General features: G+C 41.7%; 1 long non-coding RNA gene across 4 annotated transcripts in view; it reads right to left on the bottom strand.

Annotated features, from left to right (window-relative positions):
* Positions 1 to 10,842, bottom strand: part of LOC128852343 (uncharacterized) — a 101,352-nt gene that overhangs the window by 30,227 nt on the left and 60,283 nt on the right. The gene's annotated exons all lie outside the window — the stretch shown is intronic.

The following is a 10,842-nucleotide window of genomic DNA, read 5'->3' as shown; positions in this document are numbered from 1 at the left end:
AGAATGTGACATGCATCAGGAGAATGAACCGGCAGCGTTTCACCCAGACGAGGGAACAGATAATGTATAATTATCTGCAGAGGTTCTTGAGATCTGGACTTTAATTCAACTTCCAGAAACACACACAGCCCATTTTAACCAGTCAATCTCTGTAATGAATCTAATCACAATGTAAAACATTCCCAGGAACTGCAGGCCTTACAGAGTGCTAATTACAGATGAAACCAGCCTAAGCCTTAAAAGAAAGAAAAGAAGGCATAAAGAAGGAAAGGCACAGTGAAAGGCTGGACCTGCAATTCCAATTCAGAGCAAGCAACGCAGATAAAAGAGAGATCCAACAAGTGTCAAAATTAAATGAGCGAAATTAAGATTTAAAGTCCTGTACGTTAATATTTGACAGATGCTTAATAGCCTTACAGTAACCAGGAATGGTGACTTCTTGCTCTGATCAGCAATATCTACCGGAAAACAACATATTGCCATCAGATTCTTCTGCAGAGTGGCACTACCGTCACAGCAATGAACCTACACTGAAAATAAAAGCATTTGATTCTGACGAATTATTTGAATGCATGTGCATCTCTGTACTCATGGTTTAAATTCACTGTGGAGAGCAACTTGCAATACTTTTAACAGGCTCTAATCTCTCTGGTTTCAATTTGAGACCAAGAGGCATTTCATATCATCAGCAGTGGATTTATATTGTATGCTTAGAAAATAGAAATGGATTTCCAGAGGGTTTAATTTATCAATATCTAGTCTTTATGGGAAACATTAGTTTGCATAGGAAAATGGGTTAAAAGAAGGTTGAAATTATGTCTCTAATATTTCCTGAAAACTTTGTACGAAAATATTCTGTGCTACAAAAGCCCATTAAATATTCAAACTTTAATATACATTCCTCAGTAACAAATGTACAGTTAGATAACACATAAAGAATTATGAATGACTAATTATATTTTGCATATTTACAGCAAAGACAATTAGCAAATACCTTTTATATGCAAAATAAATGAAAAAGTAATTAAGATGCACTAACTAGAGCAGCAATATCAAGTCTGTTGTCTTGTGATTCATTCCTAACAAACATAATAATTATGCATTCATTGTCATATAATTAAAACAGCTCTGTCCTTTAGAAAACTGGTTATTTACTGTATAATAACCTGAAGAGTGGCAGAAGTTCCTCATAATGGTGAGAAAGATAATTAAATATTTCTTCCTGGTGTCTGCTCAAGCAGTTGAGTTTATTATCTCAAACTTGTGGGAGAAAACATTTCCTTTGCAGTTCCAAAAGCTGACCTCTTCACCCCTGGGAAAGTTATGCCTTTCCCATGTGCATCTCCCAAGCCAGCTCCCCAAAACCTCTCCAGGTGCTGCCGAAATGGGCATGGCATTAAACCCATCCCAGGATAAGGAAGCTCAGGGGTCCAGCCCAGGGGGGATGGGGACACTGTGGTTAGAGCCCGCGTGTCCCTTTTCCTCCATGCTATGACCTTGGTTGAACTGCTTTAGTGTCATTGCTGGTGTTGGCCACGTGTTTCATTTTGTGTGTGGAGAATATCCCCTGACAGGAATGCATGGGCAAGACCTAGATCCTTGTAGAATCAGGGACTTATTTGTCCCACACCTCAGCGCCCCAGTTGTAACACAAACATCGCAGCACCTCTGCTGTGCCTTTTGCTATTCCCTTCATCTCTCAGCTCTTATTACATCTCAATAAAGCGTAATAAATTGTCCAGTCTCAACTGGAACCCTTAATCACTACTGAACAGAATAGTAATATCCAGTGCTGTAAGCCGTCTCTATAAGACTAATATCATCAAGCGTGCTTTTTTTTTTTGTCTTAAAATTCAGTTTTCCTCTAAACCTCAACTGCAGAACCTGCCGAGCTGCACTGGAGGAAAAACAATGTAATTGCTTGGCTGCACGTACGGCTGGCCTGGATCAGTAATCGGATTTCCAGGGATTCAATAGGTAAGGAGCAGGGCAGAGAGAGCCAGGTTCACCCACACAAGCTGGCACGGACAGAGTCAGCTCATGCTGCTGGACACACCTCCTCCTCCTCTCTGAGCCCTTGACATCAGTCCTTGCTCCCGTCCCAGCCACTCTCCTTCCCAGGAAGGGAATGCAAAACCATTCCTTTTAATATTTCTCTACAAGACGGTCTTTCCTCTTATTATTTGGGCAAAAGTAGACATGTTTTATTGGTAGAAGGAGATTCCACAGACATGGAGGGGTCGGTGCAAGAGACATGGTAAGACCAGAGAGGTCCCCATGGGCAGAAGAGTGCTCAGGACCAGCCTGTGCCGAGGGATCCAGGGTGGCTCTCATTGCCTTTGGTCCTCATCACCTCCCCTCCATTGCTTGGAGTATTTGGGGTATCCTGATATTTGGGCTGAAGGAATGGGTCACCTAGACCCTGCTGCAATATGTCCAGAAGGAAAGGAATGAAAGGACCACAGCTCCCAGACACATTAGAAATTGCACTGTTCTTTTCATCCCCTCCAGAAGGGAGGGGATTTTCACACAGAACTCTTAATATTCTGTGGGGGTGGTGGGGGAATAGAGTCTCTTTGGGCTTTGTTACACAATTCCTTTACTCAGACTTCCTCGTCTGATCATTTCCATTCAGGAATACAGTGGGACTTCACCTGACCTACATGGAGGGACTCTTCAGGCTACTCCCCTGCAGTGTGACATATTTCTTTTAGGGGAATCATGCATGCTAGGAATCTAAAGTCCCAAAGGGACTCCATCCCACCCCGTTTCTAATTCAGCATTTAGTGTTTAGAGCAGAAAAAGGGGAAAGGTCATATTTTCTATTAAATCTTACAGAGCAGGTCTTTGCTGCTGCAGAGATTTCAGTCTCTTTAAGCTACACTTACACTCCGTAAGGCTGACCTGTTGCTTAGGTGGATTTCTCAACAGCTCTAACTTTCTCTATTACCCCCTTTAAACCAACCTTAAGAATGATTTATGCTTCTGCTGAGCAATCAGGGTTTACTCCTTGCACAGCCAATACTCAGCCTGTAGCTTCAGTCGGGTAAGGATGGAGTGGAAATATGCCTAAATGTAGATAATTCAGCTGTGATCTCTTTGAGGTCCTGACCTGTTTTCCCATCCCACAAACCATCTCCATCACATATGGAGGAATGGGGACCGTTAACCATCCTATGGGGAGCGTGATCTCCCTAGTGCGTACAACGTGTCAGGACATAGTGGTTCCGTGCCTGGCTCTGAACAGAGCTGTCAGGATGACAGACTTAACCTCCGTCTGTCCCTGTTTACCCAAAGTAAGAAGATTGTAAGGCTTAGTTAATGTTTGTAAGTGCCTCAGGGTTCTTATATGATAGGTGCTATGTACATGCGAGTGTATTATAATGCATGTCATAAGAAGAATTAATAAACCATAATGTATTAATTTAAAGGTAGCAGACACTTCTGCACCAGAGCCTTTCTAGCTGCTTCTTTACAGGCATCTAAGAAAAGACATTAAAGTTAAAATCAGATTAAAGAAAAAGAATGTAGTCAATCACTACTGGATACTGAGTCAGTAAATTTCAATTATATAAAATGAGTCAGGGATAAGAACTTCGATGAGAGCAGGTGTTAGGGAAAAGACACTTGGATGTGGCGAATGCATTCTTTTCAAAACTTATACCACTCTTTTTTGAAACCTGTTTTTTTTTATTTGGGTCACTTATTTTCTGCACATCCTTTCAAAATACCGGCGATCACAGGGGTAGCTGGGCACAAAACTAGGAAGATGGCCCTTTGGCCTCCAAATTTTGATGGAGGATAACATGAACTCCCAGGAAAGAACTAGGTCATCTACCACCTTAACTGAAATCAGGGTGAGGTTCAAAAGCCCTTTAAGCATTCTCAACCATAAAGGCATCCATGCCTTTTAAGTACTGGAAGAAAAGAGACAAAACAAGGTGTGCATGGATGTAATCTTGCAATGTAATCTGCACCAAGATCTCTGAAATGAAGGATGGCATTGAAACATTGCTGGATTCAAGAAGCAAGATAGGGTAAGATCAGCCTGTGGCCCAGATTCAGGAAAGTGATGATGTATAAGCAGAGTTTCAAGTCCTGGAGGATCTGAGACCTCGCTGGTGCTTAGATAGGCATGTGCATGTGCTTAAAGACATTCTCAAATGGGAGTCAGGAGGCCAAGACATCAATAGGATACGAGTGCTCGTGTTTTGCATGAGAAATCCAAACTTGCCAACACATTCTCCTGAAAGCAGAGCTACTGAAATCAAAATACTACCTGTATTTTGGCAATGAGCTGTTACACCTGAAGCAAAGAGGACGCAGCAAGGCCAGCTCTGTATTTGAGCTTTTTTCTTTATTCTTAGACATAAAGCTGGGTTCTTTCACCTTGCCAAGGTGCTGCACCCCTTCATTTCTCCTTCGAAGGCAGAATTCACCCCCGGCCACGTCCCCCTGGGCACAACCTCACCACGGCAGTGGGGCTTTACCTACAGTATAGGTATATATATTCCCACTTACGGATAAGAGGCCTTTGGTTAAAGAATAAAATGAGCTTTTTCTGTCTCTATCTGCTTAAAAGAAAGAGAGTAAATAAAATTCCAGCAGCTACAAGCTGGCGACATTATACTGTCATAATCCAGAAATGAACATTGATTCTGAAGAAGTCGCTCCTTCAAACTTTAACACAACAATTAAGTATTCCATTGTCATGGCTCAATTAAATGGTATGGCCTGAGAAAATTGGGGATTGTAAAGTGAGGATGGAATGTGCTTTGATCCTCTTTCCAGGGTTATTGTTTCATTAATAAATGAACATGTCATTTGTCTCACCAGAGGGAGCTCCTGCCCTCCAGGCTTTTTCCCTTTTTTGTTCAGGTTTTATAAAGATGAATTTCCAGTGCTCTGAAATACCATGGATTAGTAGTTAAGCCTGACAGCACTTCGGGGAGTAGTGGGCTTAAAGTGCCTCACACAGGTCTCCAAAGCACTTGTTTACTAATAGAGGAAATCAGCGACCGTCTGCAGCTGCTGATATCGCATTACCATTTGGAAAGACAGTAGCTGAGATAACAAATCACACAGTTTTAATAATTACTCCTGCATTCCAGTTTTTTGTTTCCTGCGTAACTGCAAAGGCTGGATTTCTTCCAAATAAACAGATAAAAACAGTATGGAACTTTTATCTTTTAATGATAATGACAACACATCATGTTTCACTAAAAGTTTCCTGCTGAATTTTTTTCAGATTTCTAGAGTTTCAATAAAATGTAATTATACTTTATAATTCCACTCTTTTAATCTTCACTTCAAAAACTATTCACAGTTAGCAAGTTTGCTAGGCACGGAGAGGGGGTGACGAGCAGAAGCGGTCTTCCCCCACATCGGGCTGTTCATAAATTCTGTCTGGGGGTAAACCTGTCATTGAAACGGCACAAACTGAGCTGCTTTGCATTCAAATTAATACCTAGTTTAATTTGAATATGAAATAGCTCCATTTATGCGGTTATTAAGAAAAAGTAACAAAACCATTTGGCAATGAATGGATGTTTAAGATAGGATACACTTGCAACCTATTTCTTTTCTATTCTTGGGGTTTTCTTTTCTTCTTTTCTAATCCTTTGGATACTTTGGTGTCAGGATGTTTTCGTATCGATAGATAAGGCATTAAAACAAAACAATACCTATAAAATCCAAATGGTTAATATATACTCTGGGAGTCAAAAAGTTCCCATTATCCCAATACTGAATTAGACTTCATGGGTTTTGTTGGCATATGTCTTCTCATCTTATCCTTTGCCACGTTCAGAGAAAAGGCAGCAATTTCATTAACAACATTTCTTGCTAAGTAATTCCATGTACTTCTTTAGGAGAGGAAAGAAGTCGAGGAAGAGAGGAATACCTCTTCCAACTCAAAGTGTTCAGACTTAAAGGTAAGGTAAACTTTTCTCACAGCTTTTAGTTTGCTTACCATCAGCCCATGTTCCACTGGGTGATTAAAGAAAGCTTTTTTAAAGCATTACTTCAGAATGATCTTAATTGGTGCAAGGTTGAGCCCTTTCTAGGAGGGGAGGGAAAAGGTTGAATAGCCTTTTCAAGTCACATGAAAGTTTCTAGGATGAATGTACGATAATTAGATTAATAAGTAGCTTAATTTATCACAGCTAAGGATTTCAACAGCCACACATTAGAGCAAGAAAAAAAAGATTAGTGTGATTCCAGTTTGTAAAAAATTGTACTGAAACTTGATTAACCTTAAATACAAAGTGCCTTTCTTTTTGTGTGTAAATTCAATAGTTAAGGGGGAAAAAAAACCCCACTAAAATAATCAGAAAAGTCCTGTTTCATTCCTTTGTGTTCGCTAGCTAATGAGAGATATCGGGGTTGTACAAAACAACTTTTCCCCGAGAGGTTATTCTTCCTAGAACATGGAATTAAATGAAATCTGCAATCCCTACCGCTGTAGTGCACCCTGAAGATCAGTGTAAGGCATGAGATGATGTATACAGGGGTTAAAAATATCTCTTGCATCAGCCGTTTTCATTTTAAAATAAAAGAAAATAAGCAGCAAGAAAATGTGTGAAATATATATTCTAGCATAAGGCAAAGTTACATTCACCTCAGTCTTGGTGATGAAAAAGGAATGAACAAGAGGCTGCGTGCCACACAGAGGTGTGGAAAACAACTGTAGCCAAAGCTAATGGGGAGTGTGCAATTACCGATGACAATTAGCCATGCAATATTTGCTCACGCCGAGCACGACGTCTACTACTCAGCATCATTTCAACAGCACGCTCCGCTGCTGATATCAGCCTAAAAATCAAACGTGGCAAACATACGAGCAGAGCAGCAACTCGGTGCAAAAAAAACCCACTCACCATCTCTGCTTCCTTACAAGACAATCCCTAAATTTAGAGTGAAATCTGCCATCCTTTTTGATGTCGCCATCCACCGCCAAGGTTGCTTTCGGTGGTGTCATTATTTATCAGCGCTAAAGTCAGATTTCATTAATCTAACCCCTTAACACTTGTATCACGGCAGACAAAAATTCCCAGTGCTTTTTATTAAGGCGGCTGGCACCGGGGCTAGCAAAGCCAGCTTCTGGGCTAGCAAAGCCAGCTCGAGGGTCTGCAGGATGGTGCTACGGTTCCTGTCAACGCTCAACAATCATCATCATTTGGAGGAGGCCTAATGCAAACCCAGCGGTAGCGAGATGCAAGATGCTGGGTTTGTGACTCCCTGTCCTGAATTCCTCTTTGAAAGGTGATGAGAAAGGGAGGATTGGCTCACATTTGTAGGAAACTGCAAATGAAACTACTCAGAGTCTAAAGAAAAAAAAAAAAATTAGAAGAAAATAAAATGAAAAAAAAATGTAATGAAATGAGAAAAGAGGACGGTTTCTTTAATTTTATCTCACACTTAAGAGATGACTGAGGGCGCTAATGAAAAGGAGTGTAATTATAGCCCAGATAGTGCATATTGCACACGACATAACGTCGGAAAGGTTAACTCTGGCAAAGAGAGATCATACAAATCAAAGTGGCTGAGGGCACTCATGCATTGGCCTGTTTGATAAGGTTGATAACTGTAACCAGTAGCTTAGGAGAATCGATTTCCACTGCCGGGGATCTGTCTGGATGCTCTCATCTTTTCTTCTGTTTATATGAAAGTGAAGCTTTAAAGATGTTTTATCATCTAATGGTGAATGTGACACACAGTTACAAATGGAATCTTTTTTTAATCTCGGAATGGAAAATTTAAGCGGGGCAGTGATTCGCTTTAATTATGTATATTGAACAAATTTGAAGAGATGAGAAGAAACTTGTTTTTCAGCCCACTGAACCCAAGTGCTTGCCTGTAATCTAAAATGGATATCTAATTATTGTTTAACATTATTTATTTAGAAGGAGTTACGACCTCTAATTTGCTTTTAAATGATTAATTTAGTGTTTAAATAAAGCTCCTTTTATTTAATAATGTTTTCTTTCACCAATCTTCACTAATGTCAATAAACTCTTTGTTTAACCTTCTTAAAGGAAACATTTTCTCAGCTCTGAGACAATTATGAATTACCAAAACCTGTATAGAAAAATGAGCTAAGTAATTATCTAATATTATTGCAGTGTGCTTAAGAAGAGAATATTCCACACCAACAACATAGAGCAGGAGAGGGGAAACAAGCTTTCCTAAATATTGAGGATTTTATGCAGTCTGCCTCTTTTTGAGGTGATAAGGCAGCACAGAAATACCCCAAAATACTAATAGCTTGGCTCATCCGCTTTTATTAGCATCCTCAAGTGGTTCTTGGTTCAGGTTGCAGGCGCAAACAGAGCAGCACAAATACTCCACCTTAGTATGCAGAGAGACGGCCAGAGGAAAGAAATGTGAGTGCCCTCGTCCTGTCCTCATCCCTCAGCAGGGCACCTTGGCTTGTGGCAAGGGTGACTTTGCACCAGAACGGTGGTCCCATGATGTCCAGGACCAGAGGGGATGAGCTCAGACATGTGGCAAGGGAGCATCAGTCCAGTCCAGACCTTTGCCTGTCTTCCTGAAGCTGACTCACACATAGATATAAGAGCACGTATCTATCACATTAGAGTGTGTATTGACCATTGATTTTGAAAGCAAATGCCGTCGGGGAGTCTAAGTGTGACTCTTATGTATTATATTAACTATACCTATAGTATCTATAGTACTATACTACCATTTCTACCTAATAAATTATGGTTGTGCTAATGCATACATTTTCTTGGTCTCATTTAGATCCTCTGTACTTTGCCTTGACGTACACAGGAGCTGGAAAGACCACAGGAAAAAAAATAAGCAGCACAAGTGAAGGCAAATTGATGTCCAAGAGGCCAGAAAGTGGCAGAAGGCATGTAGTAAAGGAGAAAGAGGAGGGGCAGAGCTTCCAGAAGGAACCAAATGAAACAGAAATCCAGGAGTGGGAGAAAGCGGCAAGAAGAAGCAAGGAGAGAGACTGGAGTGGCTGCAAAGTCTAGAAGGAAATAAAAAATATCCAAGGAGTGAGATTCATAGGATCACAGAAGTGTTGAGATTGGCCAGATTCCCTGAAAGCAGCTCAGGCAGGGACAGATCCAACAGGTTGTACAAGACCATGTCCAGGCTGTTTTTTAATGTCTTCGTGGGTAGGGTCTCCACAGCCTCTCTGGGCAACTTGATCTGGTGGTCAATCACCCTCACAGCAAACCTTGATTTTCTTATGTTCAGATTTAGTTTCCTGTGCTCATGCAAGGGGTGAGTCCTCAGTCTTGGGCTTGTCTTGTTATTGATCCAAAATCTCCCTGTGGGCACCGAGGAATGTCCCCCAAAAGTGAATGCAAGACAGACTCATAGTTACAGTGGGAGCAAAGCCTGAAGGTGCCTGGAAGCGGTAGGAGAGCACTGGGATGGTAATGCCTGTCTCCCCAAGGTGCTGTCTGGAGAAATGACCCAGATGGGAATAGAAAGTGTGGATAGATGAGCCGCAAACTGGGAAGAGAAAAAAGTTGCAGAAAGCTCTCAGTAGAAAGCAACAAGTGTTAAAGTGTGAGTCCCAACCAAGCATTAATAGTAGAGCTACAGGAGAAAATGTCTTAAGTAATGTATGGCTTTCCTTTGACCACACAGGTTACTGTCTGGAGCTCAGGAGATGGAGGTCTGAACAAGAACTGTGACTTGGGAAGTGTGCTGCCTTTATCGCAGGCACAGTTGGAAGAGTTATTTAAAGCCCTACTCCCATACAGCAAAAGCAGCAGCAGATCATGAGGCTTTTCTGTGCAATTACTCCTTCCAGGTCTCATTGAACGTCCCAGGCAGAAGAGGGGGAGAAAGTGCACGTATTTGAGTCAAGAGGGCTGAGCAACACTGAAGGACAGCATAAAAGCCACAGCGCTGCAGATGTAGAAGGAAAAGCAAAAGAAGGACAATGGATATGTAATAAGCATTGATAGGAGTTGTTGGGAGTCAGAAAAGGGAAGGAAAGAGTGGGAATAGAATCTTGTGATCAAAAGACTGTATCTAAATGCATCAATGAACTTAGAAGGGGAATTAAGACTAAGCTTAACTGCGCAATTCTTACTTTAGGGCTCCTGCAAGGTGTGGTGGGTCAGTTTGACAAGACAGGCACCTAACCCCAGAGGCCAGAACATGGTTCCAAGCTGGTGGTAAGGTGCAGAGAGATACCTGCTGGCACTGATCTGGTGTCTAGGAGAAGCAAAATTACGTTGATGTGGCTCCAAGCTCAGTCAGTATTAGAGGGCTTTCATAGAATCTTGTCCTTTCTCTGCTTTTTTGGGAGGGTGGGAGCCCAGGAGCGGTGCAGTGGGACTGGTACACACAGCCAGGGGCAGAGCTCCCTGCTTGCTGGAAGCCGAGGGGTCCTCCAGGGGCATCAGCACTACTGCTCCCCAACATCTGAAAACACCCAGCAGGTCCCTGCTCTGCTCTCAGCGTCTCCCTTCCCTGATACAAACGACTCCCATTTGCTTTCTTGGGTTTTTTTTAACACAGTAATGGTCTTTTGACAATTATTTTCTGATACGTTTATATTAGTTTCAGTTTTTCCCAGCCATGTGAGATAAGACCCTATGCAAGCTGTAGGTGTCTAGAACGAGGAAAATCTCTAATCCTTGATCCTTAGTTCTTTACAGTACAAGTCTGGGCTGACACACTGGGATGGCAAATTTGCCAGGGCTTTGGTAGGAGGAATATCCATGCTCAGCTTTTCATTTTCTCCCTCCTTGTCCTGACACTTGCCATATCCCATTCCCTGAAAACTCAGAGTATCTGAGGCCATACAACAACAAAGTCCAGCTGATGCCATCAATACAACCAGGAGTC

This window comes from Cuculus canorus, chromosome 5, assembly GCF_017976375.1.
Source record: "Cuculus canorus isolate bCucCan1 chromosome 5, bCucCan1.pri, whole genome shotgun sequence".
Taxonomy (NCBI): Eukaryota; Metazoa; Chordata; class Aves; order Cuculiformes; family Cuculidae; genus Cuculus; species Cuculus canorus.
Note: the sequence above shows the minus strand (reverse complement) of the source record. Positions and strands in the feature narration are given on the sequence as shown.